Raw genomic sequence first — 17522 nt, 5'->3', positions numbered from 1 at the left:
AGCATCAGGACCACTACTTGAATTAGGTGAAAAGAAGGAAACACACTAGAAGTTTCCTGTCATTATGAGAAGGGAGCTGGCCTTGAGTGACTCCTGAAATAGGCAAGAACTCAAATACTCTCAGACCACTCCTTCAGACTCTGCTTCTCCCTGAACTCAGGGTTTATTATCATGGATAACCCTCCCCTAAGAGGAGAGGAACAGGAAAATCAGTCCCTAGATCTTGTATTGATACTTTCCATCTTCAGGGTTCAAGAGGATAAAAGCATGGTAGAGTAGGTCAGATTTGAGATAGAGACAGGAAGTAAAGTAACAAGGACTTGTGTGTGTGTGTGTGTGTGTGTGTGTGTGTGTATGTGTCTAGGGGTAGCAATCTGTGGTGGACACAGTGATGTAACACATGGTTCAGATCCTTCTTCATTTATAAAAGCCTCACGATCCAACTTCTGGGAGTGCTGCTGGCACCCTCTCCTGCAGCCACTTTCGGAGATCGCACCTAATGGAGAGACCCACCTCTCCTAACATAGTAATCTCTTCCCAGGATAGCAGACATCAGCCTCTGATGCCAGACTCCCATTTAGGGGAGTTTTCAAAGCCCTCTGTGCCCATTCCTGTTCCCTTCCACTCCATGGGTGTTGAGTCCAAGAGCACATTCTAATATAGCCCCCGTACACTCAACTCCATCTCAGAGTTGGTTTCCCAGGGAAGCCAGCCAGTAACAACTGAGAAGAAAGAAGAGAGGGGAACAGAAATCTGTGTACCATCAACCTTTAAGATGCAGAAAAAGGAAAAGAATCTGTTCAAGAAAGTAAGAAGAAATTGAGGAGGAGACTGACCCAGAGAGAGCAGTAATGCAAGATGGAACGGCTTCCACCTGATATACTCCATTTACTTATTTAGGTGAGCAGACTGGCTTAGAATGAGAGGAGAGGATTTGGCAGGATCCTCGAGGCTCATGGTAAAATTTTAATAGCTGTAAGAGGGACTAGTCATTGCAACAGGACGCAAGATTGACAAATGGTGTTGAGGTTCCAGATGAGGCTGATATCCAGGATATATCAACACTAAACTGTACAGCAAATGCCATTTACTCTTGCATCACTCAATTTTCAAAATGTAGCAGAGAACACATGGACTGAAGGATTGCTATTTATTTGGGGATTTATGTGGAGGAGTAGAGTGGCTGCATAAAAAACAGGCCAAGAGAGTTGAAACAGTAATTAAAAATTGAACATAAAACCTGTGCCTACACACACACACACACACACACACACACACACACACACACACACACAGAGTCATCTCTCTGAATCCACAGGGGATTGGTTTCGGGACCCCGCTGGATACCAAAATCCGCAGACGCTCAAGTCCCTTATATAAAAAGGCATGTGAAATTGGATGTGTGGTTGGTTGAATCTGGATGTGGAACCTCCAGGTGCAGAGGGCCATTTGTATATGATTGTTGCTTCTTCTACAGCAATGATATTCATATTCTCACATCTTATTTCCAAGGAATGGTTACAAGATACCATTCCATTTTCTCTTGATGATTTTAAGTGGATATTCATTTGCAATGAAGTTTTATATTATGTATTAATGAAACTATCATTCCATTTGTCTTTTCTAGGTCATGTGATGAATAAAAAAAGAAACAATACGGTATACAATTACATAAGCAATTAAAATAGAAGGTAGGGATTAAGTCTTCTTTAGTCATTGACCAGCCAGAAATTTTACAGCCCATAAAATATGAGAAGGATGCCTTCAATTTACTTTCTATGGCATGATTTCACTTCCTTTTCAAATCATGCATTTCATCCTTGGAGTTGGGAGGATAGAGGATGAGAAGGAGAATAACTGGAGTCATATGTTGGGATTTCCTATAAGACTGGTGAGAAAGGGTCTCCTTATCTTACCTTAAGCTGCTGTGCATTGCTCTGACTAGCAAGCAGAGTCCTGATGAAGTGTAAGGGTAGCCATCTGAAATAAGGCCACTGATCTAAAGGGGACAAGTAGATGATAAGAACAGAAGACAGGGGAAACCCACCAGGTTCAGATAGAGTATACAGTTTCCTTGCTTGTACCTCATTCTACTCAGCACCAACCACAGTCTTCTATCAAATGTCCTACTTGTTTACGAGTCTGTCTCTACCATTAGTTTAGAAGTTCTTTAAGGGCAAGGTCTGTGTGTGATTTTTCTTTTTGTCTCCAGAACCTAGCATAGAATTTGGCTTTTGATGTGGTGTATAAGAAATGCAGGCTGAATGACTCAAAAGATAAATTTGGCAATTATTTTGTAGGTATTAAACTAAAATGTCCCCAGACTCAGTCACACTATAGTAAGATTTATGTTGAAATTATCAGCATTTTTAGTAATTTATCCCAGAAAGACTTCTGTGCAACCCAGGGCAAGGAATGAGTTGCATTCTTCCCGTCCAGCCTGATGGTTGACACCAACCCAGCAGAAGGTTATCGTATAGCTACCCTTTTTTTGCTGTATGTTGGGAAAGCTCCAAGTGCCAATAGCTCATTAGGGAGGGTGGGAGTGGATCAACTCCAGTGTTTAGATTCTCAAACTGTTTTCAGTTAGGAAATGACTTCTGTGTTTCTCCCACTCAGGTGTCTTTGATTAGTGAGAAGCACAAATACGCAGGTCACACAGAAATGTGCTCCCTCATTCAGAGTACAACGGTAATCAAGCACTCAGCTGGCTGACATTTCTATACATTCCTTGACACACACAGATGCTTTTTGAACCTGGCTGGCCTATCCTTGTGCATTGCTGCCAGACCTCACTAGGCTAACTAAGGAACACCCAGAGTTGTTTTTGTTTCTAATACTGGGGCCTTGCCCTATAGGATAGAGACATTCCACTGAGCAGCTGTGTGACCTTATAAAGCCCTGGCTCTGCTGTCCCTGGAGTTGTTTTAAGATTGTAGATGTGGATATTTCTCACTACTGACAAATGGTGGTGGATCACTAGGTCTTCAGAAGGGCATGTGTAATAACTAATACTATATATGGTGTTTTACAGTATCCAATATTGACCTTTTCACTGTCCGTTACATTTGGATTCTGGGTTCAGATGAGAGCCATTGAGAAAAACAAGAATTGGTGGAGAGACTTCTCTTGTCCTCTTTTCTCCAATCTCCCCACCCCCAACTAACCCCACAGCCAGAGGGACTTTACCAGGTCTGATCAGCTTACTCTGTTGATAAAATGCAAGGGCTTCCCATAACTTTTCACATAAAGACAAAATTCTTTGTGTTCTACAGGTCCCTGCCTCCCTGTTCAAGGAATGCTCCATCTAGACTAACCCTAACCCTTAAACCTCTTCTTCTTTGTACATGTGGTTCTCTTTATCTGATTCCCTCACCCAGTTTTCCTGACTACATCAGCTCCTCCTAGAACAGGTTTCCACCTCATCATACGACTCTTCTTCATAACATTTCTCCCAGGTGCAATTTTGCATAGAGTTATGTGATTGCTTAATACAAATCTAGACACTCACAGACAAGAATCGTGTCTGTTTCATTCTTCACTCTACGCCAGTGTCCAGCACTGTTCCCAGCATGGCACACAGTTAAGTCAATGGATACGCTGGGTTTAGATAATATCCAAGGAGTTTCCCTCATGCCCACCCACTGCCTACACATATCCTTTCTCTGTGTCTTTCTTGCGCTACCCATTCTTTTCACTGAGCCAAAAATTCTTTCTTAAAAGAGGATTTGACTATTATATTTTAAGAAAGTCCATCATGAAGAGAAGGTATTAAGAACAATTAGTTAGATAATATACTAGCTGGGTTATGCCTAAGTCATTTAAAACTTTACACTCTGCCCCCAAATGTGTCTGCTTTCCTTAACCTACAAAACACACAGTATTTTATCTTGGTTTGAACTTTGTATCTAATTCATAAGAGATGCTCAATAAAATGTATCATCTATATCAATATCCATTTATGCTTTTTTGGCTTTATTTAACCACCATACCAATAATTATTCCCTGTTTTATGTCAGTACAACCTAATAGTTAATGCACTTTTATAAATCCTATTTCAGTTGTTTTATATTTCCCAGGCAATACGATCTCAATTACATCATTCACAGCCAACTGTAAAATAAACATCTTCTGTCACTAGGTCCAGTAGATGCAAAACCCTAGGAAAATTTAAACAAATATTTTGATTTTGTTTACATATGTGCCACCAGCTGCTTTAGAAAATCTACTTGGGAAAAAACAAAAATTACAGAAGAACCACATATTGTGAACACCTGGATTTAGATACTCAACAAAAAGCCAGAAAGTAAACACTGCAATGTTAAACTCAATCATCCGGGAAAAAACCTACTTCCAAAGGGTATTTGAGATGCTGTTTAATTTCACATAAAAGAGATTAAGTGGCAAAGCAAAGAAAAGAGAGCAGATGAAAAGAAAAGTCTCACTATTATGGAACCAGCTATGTCTCGTCTGAGTAGGTGTTGGTGGATTGTTGGAAAGTTTAGAACACCCCAAATATACTGAGCTTCCCTTCTGCCTACACCCTTCCCAGCTGACAAAGAGGATCTTTTAACCACAGATTCCAGAAGCCCAATTACTAAGAAAGCGCCAGCAGTTTAATTCAGTTAAACACGGAGAGCCATTGATATCTGAGCTCTGTGCTAAACATCAGGAATACAGATTAGTAAAAGGAATTCTTTCCTTTAGAGTCTACAATTTAGTGAGGGCAAAAGTACCTGTGAATAATTGTGTAATGTTCCTGATACATGCTGGAATAGAGGTTAGTGATCAGACTAGTGGTGGTTCAAAGAAGGAAATAATGAACTCTTGCAGGATTTAAGGAAGATTTTGTATAAGAAATAATCATTCAGTTGAGTCTTGGACTATGCATAGTTATTTCTCCAATATTTAGGTAATGAAAGGTGACTTGGCAATTGTGAAAGGGGTTACAAGTATGCATTCCAGGCAGAGAAAATGTCATTTCAAAATGAAAGAAGGGTGCCCAGGACTGCCCGAGGTCAGCACAAGTACAAGGGATCAAATGCTATGTGCACCTGCCCTTGTGCCCAGGGCTGCTGGACCCCAAGTCCATGATCACACTGTTGCCTGGCTTATCTCCTCTACTGACGAGCATGCTCCACTCTCCTGTGGGATGCCATTTCCAAACACAAGGTCAAAAGGTGAAATTATTAGGAATTTCAAGATGACAACAGTAGATCATTAAACCAGGTGTGGGTGTTTTTTTCTCAGTGCAGGACCCTGTGATAATACGTAGGTTTCCTGCCCATGAAGTCGGCTCCACATTAGCACGTTCTCAATATAGAGATGTATGGTCAAAACCATTCCGTTTTCCTCTCTATTCTACCCAATTTATTTTTTTAATTAATTAATTTGTTTGTTTATTTATTTATTTGTTGATTTTTTTTTACAGTAGGTCCTTGTTGGCTATTTATTTTATTTTAGCTATCCATTTAAGACATAGCAGTGTGTACATGTCAATCAGAAACTCCCAGTCTACCCCTCCCCACCCCAACTATAAATTCATTCTCCAAGTCCGTGATTCTGTCTCTGTCCTCCAAGTAAGTTCATTTTTGTCATGTTTTTTAGATTCCACATACAAGCGATATCATATGACTCTTGCCCCAATTTAATATTATTTGGGCTTGAAACACAAGCAAATTGGAGAAGGGGAGAAGGGAAATTGGGCAGCACTGGAATGAAGCTGGGACCAGAGGCAGGGCCTAGATTGTGCAAACCTTTATACGACATGTTGGAATTTGATGTTTATTCTGCAGGGTAAGAAATGCTGTTGAATGATTTCAGGCAGGATGTCACATGACCAGATTTGTAGATTATGAAATTCAATCTGGTGTTACTGTAGTGGGTGAATCTGAAGCAGGTGAAATGTGGCAGGAAAGCTAGGTATGAGCATTACAGGTGGAAGTGTTTCACCTCCCTCCCCAGACTGTAGAGATTATGATTCTGTTGCCCATTGATGCCTGCCCTGTGTTCTAGTTCTGAACGTGCACGCCCTATTGCTCACACTGGAGTGAAAATTCCTTGGTGCCTTTTAAATAGTAGATGCTTAATAACCATTTCCTGTGAAACTGAGGTTGCCTTAGCTACTTGAGTAATCACACCAAAATCTGGACTCCTATAGGTCTCAGTCTGGATTTAACCAAAATTACATTGCCATAGGTAAATCGGCCTAGTAAGGAGAAAGGGGCTACCTGTGTTCACCAATGCTCTGGAATGAAGTTAAATACCCAGATGTGACCTTCACAAAGAAAAACTAAAAACAAACCATTGTACTGAGTAATAAATACATTAAATAAATCAAGTAATAAATCAATAGATAGATGTTCATTGATAAAGGAAATTGCATTATGGTTCGATTTGCAGAGCAGAGGTGATGCCTATGGCATGGATACTTTGGGTAGATATCCTTTGCTGCATAGAATGGTGATATCACAGTCCAGATGGACTGGGTCTTCTAATGTGAACAGGATGGAGCATTGTTTTCAGCCCCCATGTTAGACTCACCTGGGAGAGTTTAAAAGTTACCTTTGCCTGAGTTCTAGCACAACTGAATTCAAATTTCCGGGAGGTGAGACTTGGGTATCTAAATTTTCCCCAAGCTTTGTTGAATTATTTCACCCATTTTAAAGTGATTTTTGTCCCAACAGTTATGCCTCTTCCAGAATGTCATGCAAATATAACCAGAGTATTTAGTCCTTGGCACCTGGTTTGCTTCACATAACATGATATTTTTGAGATTCATCATATTGTTGAAAGTAACAATAGTTCATTTCTTTATTCTCTATTGAGAATTCTGAACAGTATTCTACAGTATGGTTATTCATACCACAATTCATTTCTCCATTCACTAGTTTCTCCATTCACTCAACTTTTAAAAGTCTTGCCAGTTGATTCTAGAGCATAGCAAGGGTTGAGAACCACAGATAAACTTCATTATGAACATTACTTTGTATTTTACCAAATGCTTTCACATGCTTCAGTTATCATAATTGTACTCATTGACTGAACATGATATATGTGGAAGAAGTTAGAATTTCCAGAGAGTAGTCTATAGACCACACTGTCTGACACACATGGAAACTTTGGGTCATGTCTGCTTAACCATTATTTTCTATTTGACATTACATAAAAATGTGTGTACTGTCAATGGCATAATGAATTAGTACTACACACATCCAACTATCACTGTTATCAATAAGGCTTGGAAATGTTGGTGGAAGATTTATGAAAAAGACATTATTCACGTTCCAAATCATCTTCTCTTATCCATAAATGGAAAGTGTGTGTCTATAAAGAGAGGTCAGTTTTTGGAGCCATGCTTATTAAACTATCTAACGTGTACATATTTCTGACCACTTGGAAAGCATTATGAGAGTATTTCAGTATCCATGTCTATAAATTATGATTAAGAACAATTTATAAGGGCGCAGCCATTTCCTTCATAAACGCTTGGTTGGGACAGTTCATCTGTGCCTTTCCAGTCCTTTAAAGGCAACACTTAGAAGCAGTAGGATCAGAAACATCCTAGAAACTTCAACATCACAATGAAAGAGTGTATTTGTCAGTGTTTTTTTTTTTTTTTAAGTGAGTTTATGGAGCAGTTTTTAAATTGCTGTGATTTAATAGATTAGGATGATATTACATACACAATGCAACTGAGAGTCATAATGATGTGGCTGGGGCCCCTGAAGACTCTATAGAGACTTTAGTAAGAGATATGCTGCTTGAGGACAAAGGATTGAATTTGACCTACAGAAATCAAAATAACATTTGAGGGAATTTCTCTGATTTAAATGAAACTTGAACTTTATTCTTTAAAAAGAATGAAGTGTGTGAAGTTATGTGATGATGAGACAAGATCAAGGACAACCTGAATTATGAATAATTTTTATTGATGTTCTTACACATTACAACCTCTCTCCACCATGAAAATGAGAACTGAGAACTGAACTCTTTGGGTCCGACATTATCCATGGCTATTGTAATCTCTTGACCTCAGGAAACAGAAGCGTTACCTGGAATTTCTAGTTTCTCTTGTCTGACACTTCAGGATTATTATGAATCAATTTTACCTTTTACTCTTTGAAACTTAGTTGGTGATACTCATCAGACTTGAATGGTTAAAAAAGTTTAGGGAGACTTAATTCTCATCCACTTGCTGGTCATTTCATTCATCTCAGTGCAAAAGTTTTTCTTTTGGCAACTGAAGGGGAATGAAACATTGATTTCCCAGGGAATCTGTATTCTGTTCTCTCAATGTACATGAACACACAGATATATTATTGAAGGAATCCTTCGTTTCTGAGGACATGCCAAATCTTGCAAAGATAGCAGTGAGGTAATTCTAAAGTGAATGAAAGTTGTATCCTCTGACAGGGGGGAAGCTTCAAAAGAATTACCACAGGAATTAAAGAGAATCTTTAAAAAGTGGAGTTAACTTTAGTGAATGAGGGTAATTTCTTCTTTGTTTATGAAGAACCTATTATGTCAAGTTAATATCTAATTAAGCAGCTTGAGTATTCAACTGAGTTGAATAGTGTCTCCCCCCCAAATCCGTGTTTAAATCCACCTTAAAATGTGGCCTTATTTGGAAATAAGTTCCTTGCAGATGTAATTAGTTAAGATAGGGTCGTACTGGAGTAGGGTGGGCCCTCAATCCAATATGACTAGTGTCCCTGCAAGAGAAAGTAAAGAGACACAGAGACACAACACAGAGGGAAGACAACCAAGTGAAGACTGAAGCAGAGATTGGACTTACACTGCCACAAGCCAAGGAACACCTGGGGCTACTAGAAATTGGAAGAGGCAAGGAAGGACCTTCCCGTAGAGGCTGAGGTGGGAGCATGGCCCTGCCAACATTTTGATATGGGACTTCTAACCTCCAGCACAGTCAGATAATAAATTTCTGTTCTTTTAAGCCATCCAGTTTCAGGCAGTTTGTTTACGGTAGCCCTCGGAAATTAATACAGCTTGTCTCCAATTGATTTCTGACCAAAGTGAAAAATTAGAGGTTTACCATTCTATAGACTGGTGGTCTAGGAGGAGTCAGGAAAATTTTAGGAGAAAACAAAGGGACCAGCACCTCACTTCTGCCCACTCATGACTTCATCACCGTGTCACTTGTGTGATCTCTGAGCTATTAGTATCAGGATCACCTGGGGTGATCAAAATGCACATTTCCTGCCCAGATCCAAACCTGTTGGTTTGAAATATCTGGTTAGAGCCAAGGGATCTGCATTTTACTAAGTTTCTTATATCATTCTTATGAATGCTAAAATTTTGGAATCATTACTATACAGAATCCTATCTATTACTGTCTTTGAGAGATAATCAAAAGAAATTCCATCAGTCCATTGAAGGTCAACAAAAGACTCAATCTTGCCCTCAAGTCTCTATATGAGGTCAAGTGAAATCCAAACATCAGACAGCATCAGTGAGCCACCCAGGACCACCAGTTCTCCTTCTGGGACATAGAACTTGCCAACAATACATCCAAGCGACCCTTAACTTTCCTCCTGCTCCCCAGCCCCTACATCAGGTAATGGCAACAAATAATTGGTCCTGGGCTTCCCTGGTGGCGCAGTGGTTGAGAGTCCGCCTGCCGATGCAGGGGACTTGGGTTCGTGCCCTGGTCCGGGAAGATCCCACTTGCCGCGGAGCGGCTGGGCCCGTGAGCCATGGCTGCTGAACCTGCGCGTACGGAGCCTATGCTCTGCAACAGGAGAGGCCACAACAGTGAGAGGCCCGCATACCGCAAAAAATAATAATAATAATAAAAAAATAATTGGTCCTCTTACCTTATGTCAAAACCATAGCAGCTAGAACTCAGAAAAATTGAGGAGAAATATGGAACCTACAGTGTGTATAACTTGCTACCTGTCTGGTGTTCTTCTTTAACCCCTTATAAAAATAAAAATGACAAGCTTTCAAGATAAATTAAAAATCATTACCAAGATTAAATTTACAGAAGAAAAAAACAAAACTCTTCTGAAGAGAAATTCCATTTATCAAGAGTTTTTCAATCACATAAATCTGAAATTACATTTATATTAAGTAAATGAGGCAGTTAATTGGTTGAAGGATTTGAAATGGAAATTCTAAATCACTCCTTTTATGTTTCAGACTATCAGGAATCTTTATATTCACACAGTGCATGTACAATTTATGCAAACGAGATAACTCATGTATGCTTTGTATAAATATAGAGGTTTGTGATTGTAATTAAGGTTTTCCTCTTATTTCCTCTACAAATTGTTTTGGAGTTTGAAAAGTTTAAGAAGCACAGAAAACACTAGAGAACAATGGAACAATTACCTGCGCAGCTACTCCCCAATGTTAACAAACTTTGTAATATTTCTCTATAATATTATGAATAAAATACATAAAGTCAAAATGTAGGCTTTCTTTATTTGCTTCTTGAGCCCATTCTTGTCACTTCTATAGAGGCAGTCACCATCCTGTCTCCCTTTAGTCTCTTTCTCCCTGTTACTTATATCTCCATGGTTATGTATATGTAAATGTATTTGTTTTTATTCAATTTTACTATTAAATAGGATTCTATCGTTTTAATATAAAACAGTTTCTTTTAGATATTTTCCAAATCATGAGCTATTTTTCCTCAGTATTCACAATATTGAGGCTATCATAATATTTTAAATATTATAAATGCTATGTGTTTTTTCATTCATATTTGATAAATGGTATTGTTGATATAAGGACAGTACTGATTTTTATATTTTAGCCTTCTAGACAGTACCCTGGTCTTATTTGTTTTTTCTGTAGAATACTGCAGGCTTTCTATTTAGTCAATAATATTATCTGCATATAAAAATAGTTATTCTTTCTTTATATTGCCTATTGAATGACTTGGGATCTTTATGGAGGAGACATAATGTCAGGCTTACAGTAAGGTTGAGTGCTCCTGACATTAATAGGAATATTTCTGATGCTACAAAAATAAGCATAATGGTTATTAGGAACACAACTTTCTTCTAGTAAATTCCTATTATGTATTTCTTCAGAACTAGGTCAATAGGAGAAAGATATTGAGTTTCTAAAGGCTTCACAGAAAAAAAAGTCAGTACTTTATAATGTGAAAGAGAAAGATAGAACTCACAGCCATTTTTCACAAAGAAATGTGTATAACTAGTCAATGACCTGAAGAATCTCTTCATACGGTGGATCCTAGACATAACACACAGAGAAGATTTTTTTTATATTAGTTATTACTATTATTTTGATTTTTTTTAACATCTTTACTGGAGTATAATTGCTTTACAATGGTGTGTTAGTTTCTGCTTTATAACAAAGTGAATCAGTTATACATATATATATGTACCCATATCTCCTCCCTCTTGCATCTCCCTCCCTCCTATCCTCCCTATCCCACCCCTCTAGGTCGTCACAAACCACCGAGCTGATCTCCCTGTGCTATGCGGCTGCTTCCCACTAGCTATCTATTTTATGTTTGGTAGTGTATATATGTCCATGCCACCCTTCCTCCTCCCCATATCCTCAAGTCCATTCTCTAGTAGGTCTGTGTCTTCATTCCCGTCTTACCCCTAGGCTCTTCATGACCTTTTTTTTTTTTTCTTAGATTCCATGTATATGTGTTAGCACACGGTATTTGTTTTTCTCTTTCTGACTTACTTCACTCTGTATGACAGACTCTAGGTCCATCCACATCACTACAAATATCTCAATTTCATTTCTTTTTATGGCTGAGTAATATTTCATTGTATATATGTGCCACATCTTCTTTAAAACTAAAAATAGAATTACCATATGACCCATCAATCCCACTACTGGGCATATACCCTGAGAAAACCATAATTCAAAAAGAGACATGTACCAAAATGTTCATTGCAGCTCTATTTACAATAGCCAGGACATGGAAGCAACTTAAGTGACCATAATTGGAAGATTATTTTTTTGAACCATCCCCTTCAATATATAACACAAATAATTTGACTAATAGATATAAAGTTAAATGAATAATAATTGTGACAGCAAAAGAAATGCAGTGAATGTTTTCTTTTTCTGAACTTCCTATAATAATCATACAAATAAAAATAAATAAAACATAAAATAAACTTTACTATATGAAAAAGAAAAAAGAATGAATTGATACTTCCAAATTATATTATTTGCCTTTTTTGTACACAGGGGAGAAGACAGTATAACAACATAGAGTGTTGCAGTAATGAACAAAGCATAGTTTTTATTTTTGAGCCTTAAAAACTAAATATTATACAAATTTGATTTAAAATTAAATATTAAAATATTAAAAAATATTTCCCTTTATTTCTTATTTTTATCATAAATGGTATTGTATTTACAATACTTTTTCTGCATTTACTGAGATAATCACATGTTTTTTTATACTGTAATCTATAAAATTGCTCAAACTTTTGACCTTGAACATTCTTGTATTCCTGGGATGAATTCCACTATATTATAATTTTTATTAATATAGTGTGGAAGACAATGTGATGGGACTCTACATAGGATGTTTTTATTTACATTCACAGGTGTGATTATTTTATTATTTTTCTTGTATCTTTCTTAACAAATTTTACTATAAAACTGCATTACCATTTAATACAGTTTTATTTCTGAAATAATTTGTAGAAAATATGAATTATCTACTCGTTGGACTTTTGATATAAGCTTGCCTATAAAATCCTATAAGCCTGTTTTCCTTTGGGGTTGAAGGTGGGGATGAAACAGGCTGGGAGATAGTTTTTGTTTTAATAAGCAATTTATTTACTTTAATCGTTATTTGTCTATTATTCTGTTTCTTATTTTTAACAGCTTTGTTAATGTACCATTTATATGCCATAAAATTCAATGTAAAATTCAATGAATTTTAATAAATTTGCAGAGTTGTGCAATCATCACCACAATCCAATTTTAAAACTTCCATCACACCAAAAGATCTCTTATGCCTATGTGCAATCATTTCTCTCTCCCATCCTCAGCCCTAAGTTACCACTAATCTATTTTCAGTCTGACAGAGATTTGTATATTCTGAGCATTTCACATAAATGGAATCATACAAAATGTGGTCTTTTGCGTTTGATTTTTCTTTCACATAGCATAATGTTTTGAGATTCATCAATATGGTAGCATGTATTAATAATTCATTTTTAAATTTTATTTTTTTTTCTTGAGTTTGTTTTGAAACTTCTATATTCTCCAGTATTTTATTTTGTTTATGATTTACAATTTATAGATAAACTTGTTGATTGAATTATACAATTTTTCTCATAATAACTTAAACCTTTTGTCATTATGATTCCTATTTTTTTGTTCCAAGTATACTTTTATTTGTGCTTGCTTTATTATTTTTTTTGAAAAATATGAAAAAGAGTCATACTTTTAATGTCTTTCAAATAACCAGTTCTTATGGATTATCTCTATACCATTTGTTTCAGTTTTATTCTTTATTTCTTTTCACCATTTTACATCATTTTATCTGTTGATCTTTCTTAATTTCTTTCATGAAATAATTTATTTCATTTATTTTCAGTCTTTTTTTTAGAGGTTTATATATTTTTGTACTTTAAGCACTAAAGTGTATCCCACAAGTTTTAATATATGATACCTTCATTATAATTTATTTATAAATACTAAATACTTTAAAAATATGTGCCTTATCTACCATTTCTTCATAGTCCTTTTTTTTCCTGACCCCACAACCAATGAGATAATTGCTCAGCTAAATTTGATATTTATCCATCTCTTGTGCTTATTTATACTTTTAATACACATATATTGTTCCCTAAACCTGAGCTGCATGCCATTCAATAACATTTATATAACACAATTTATTAATTTATTTTTTTGAGGAGCACTTAAGTTATTTGCAAACTATTTCTATTATAAGTAGTACCTCTGCAAACAGTTTTGTATATGTCTTTATTTAATTTTTTATTTTATTTTAACATCTATATTGGAGTATAATTGCTTTACAATGGTGTGTTAGTTTCTGCTGTATAACAAAGTGAATCAGCTATACATATACATATATCCCTATATCCCCTCCCACTTGCGTCTCCCTCCCTCCCACCCTCCCTATCCCATCCCTCTAGGTGGTCACAAAACACGGAGCTGATCTCCCTGTGCTATGCGGCTGCTTCCCACTAGCTGTTGATTTTACATTTGGTAGTGTATATATGTCCATGCCACTCTCTCACTTTGTCCCAGCTTACCCTTCCCCCTCCCTTTGTCCTCAAGTCCATTCTCTGGTAGGTCTGTGTCTTTATTCCCATGTTGCCCCTAGGTTCTTCATGACCATTTTTTTTTTTTTTTTTTTTTTTTAGGTTCTGTACCTATGTGTTAGCATATGGTATTTGTTTTTGTCTTTCTGACTTACTTCACTCTGTATGACAGACTCTAGGTCCATCCACCTCACTACAAAAAACTCAATTTCATTTATTTTCATGGCTGAGTAATATTCCATTGTATATATGTGCCACATCTTCTTTATCGATTCATCTGTTGATGGACACTTAGGTTGCTTCCATGTGCTGACTGTTGTAAATAGAGCTGAAATGAACATTTTGGTACATGACTCTTTTTGAGTTATTTGTCTTTATATACATGATGAGAGATCTCCTAGAAGGTGAAAGAGCTTATTTTCTGAATCATAGGGCATGGGGACCTTCAACTTCACTAGATTTTCAAATTTTTCTCTGATGAGCATTTCAGTCAAAAGGAAGAGAGTAGATAGCATGGAGAGGAGAAAGCTTCATAATTCTTTGTCTGAAATTGAGTCACATGAGTACACATAGCTACAAGGGCAACTGCAAAATGTGTCTCTAGGTCAAAAACATATGCATAAACAAAACTTAAAGGGATACAATTCCTATTGTTAAAAAAATGTGGGGGAGGGGAGAATGTATTCTAGGGTATGGTAACAGACCCTGCAAAGGACAGGCCTCCATACATCCAAGAATCTGTGTGCCTTTTCTTCCCACATTAACACTATTACCCACTCAAGGGTGATGACCTCTCCCTGCCCAAGGGACAGAATCTACTGGATCTGCCCTTCCCCATGCCCAATGCACAATGGGATTGGAATAGGAACACCCATGTTTAAAGAAAGCAGACTGATTGTAAAGTGTTTAATATCACCCATTTTCTGGGGGCAGAGTTCTTCTAGTCCTTACTGTCCTGAGAGAGAAGTCTTCATAACTTCTAGGTATCTGGGTACCTCTGTGCAAAGATCTGCAGTTCATAACCTAAAATGAGTAACTCATCCTTTGTTCACATCTGTGTATTGCCTCAAGTGTTAGCTTGACACTCATGACTCATCATTTTAATGGTTCTGGGCATTTATCCAAAACTCTTTTGTCCTTTCTTGCTCTGGAAGGTTAAAAGACAAGTTCATTGAAAATATATTGGGTTGTTGTGCATCTTCCCAGAAAATGCTCCATGAAATTGTGGTCTTGAGTTACACATATAACTCAAGACACTGCTTGATATTTCTACCTACAGTATTATAAAAGATGACAATAGTTTAATAAAACTATGTAAGACTTTTTTCAGAGTCATTGTGGCTCAAGAGACTATATAGATTTAGCCATATCTTATAAGAATAGAACAGTTATACAAGTTAAGACATTTTGCTAGGTTTTAGAGCTTTCAATTGAGTGTAACCATTGCCTTAGGCAGATAATTTGGAAAATTAATTTATTGGTATATTATGGATAAGATAGTCATTTAATTTCAACTTTAAAATGCATTGAAATATTATTATTGTAAAAAGGAGAACAATTGTAAAATTTTATCAGTAGTTTGTAAAAATTTTATCAATATTTTGCAATAAAATACATTTGGGGGAATGGAAGTCTCATATATTGCTGGGGAAAGCATAAAATTATGTATTTCTGTATAGAATGTATTGATAATATCAGTGAAAATATTAATGAACATGTATTTAGTGTAGAATCTTGCTATTGAGAATTAACCTTAACAGTATCCATCAATAGGAAAATTTTAAAATTCTGTATGGTATATGCATAAAGGCAATGCTCTGAAGGAGAAAAAAATAAGGTAGACATTTGTATTAGTTTTCTATGTTGTGTAATAAATTACCACAAACTTGTAGCTTACAACAATATACATTTATTTTCTCACAGCACCTGTGGGTTGGGAGTCCAGGCACTGCTTAGTTAGTGCTTCTGCTCAAGGTCTCAAAATGCTACAGTGAACTTTTTTTTGCAGTACACGGGCCTCCCACTGCTGTGGCCTCTCCCGTTGTGGAGCAGAGGGTCCGGACGCGTAGGCTCAGCGGCCATGGCTCACGGGCCCAGCCGCTCCGTGGCACGTGGGATCCTCCCAGACCGGGGCACGAACCCGCGTCCCCTGCATCAGTAGGCGGACTCCCAACCACTGAGCCACCAGGGAAGCCCTACAGTGAACCTTTGACTGGGTTGTGTTCTCATACAGCAGCTCATTCGAGGAAGAATCTGCATCCATAGTTACTTAGGCTGTTGGCAGAATTCTTTTCCTGGTGGTTGTAGGATTCGTTTCCAGTTTATGCTGGCTATTGGCTGACGGTCACCCTCAGCTCCCAGAGGCCATAATTCCTAGAGGCTGCCAGCCGTTCCTTTCCACATGGTTGCTTAGGTCATCAAGCCAGTAAGAAGATTCTCTAGAAAGCATCTGCTAGCAAGACAAAACCTTATGTCTTATTAATCACTGGAGTGACATCCCAGTCCCATCACTTTTTAAATATTTTATTGATTAGAAGAATGTCATAGGTCTGGCCTCTACTCAAAAGTGAGAGGATTATATTGGGGTTAGCCAAAAAGTTCGTTTGTAAGATGTTACAGAAAATCCCAAATGAACGTTTTGGCCAACCCAATACATGGGTGTCAGGGATCATGGAGGGACCACCCTAAGGTCTGTCCATCACAGCTTTTATAGCTAATAGGGAATAATTTCTGAGCTATGTTACTGAGAAAAGAAAAAGGTGTTTATATTGCGTGTGAACATGTATGTGCATGTGTTTAATTTTGCCTCTGAAGAAAAACAGTGGAGAAAAGGGTATTTGGAGTGGAAAGAGGATTAACAAGTCATTTTCTATCATTTTTTCAATGTTGTAGCTTTTCAGGTGTGTGTATATTAACTGTGTTAATAGAGGAATTAATTATTTTAAGTTTATGGACTTTTATGGCTATTTTTGAAGACTAAACCAAGAATAATCACTTTTCCAAAACAAAACAACAAAAAAGAGCATTTGGCAAAGAATTTGGTAATCTAGGTTCTGAATTTTTCTTTGCCTTGAGCAATCTGCAACATTACCTAGACATTCTGAACCTCAGTGTTGTTCCTTGTATTTTGGTAAGGTTGGCATAAATAATGTCTTAAATCTCTTTCTAATACAAATCAATCAAATACTGGATAGGTAGTCATCTAAATAATATAAATATTAAAACATAACAAGTTTTTTATAAAGAATGATCTTAAAAGCA

The sequence above is a fragment of the Phocoena sinus genome, chromosome 7, assembly GCF_008692025.1.
Source record: "Phocoena sinus isolate mPhoSin1 chromosome 7, mPhoSin1.pri, whole genome shotgun sequence".
NCBI lineage: Eukaryota > Metazoa > Chordata > Mammalia > Artiodactyla > Phocoenidae > Phocoena > Phocoena sinus.
This window is presented reverse-complemented; position numbering follows the sequence as displayed.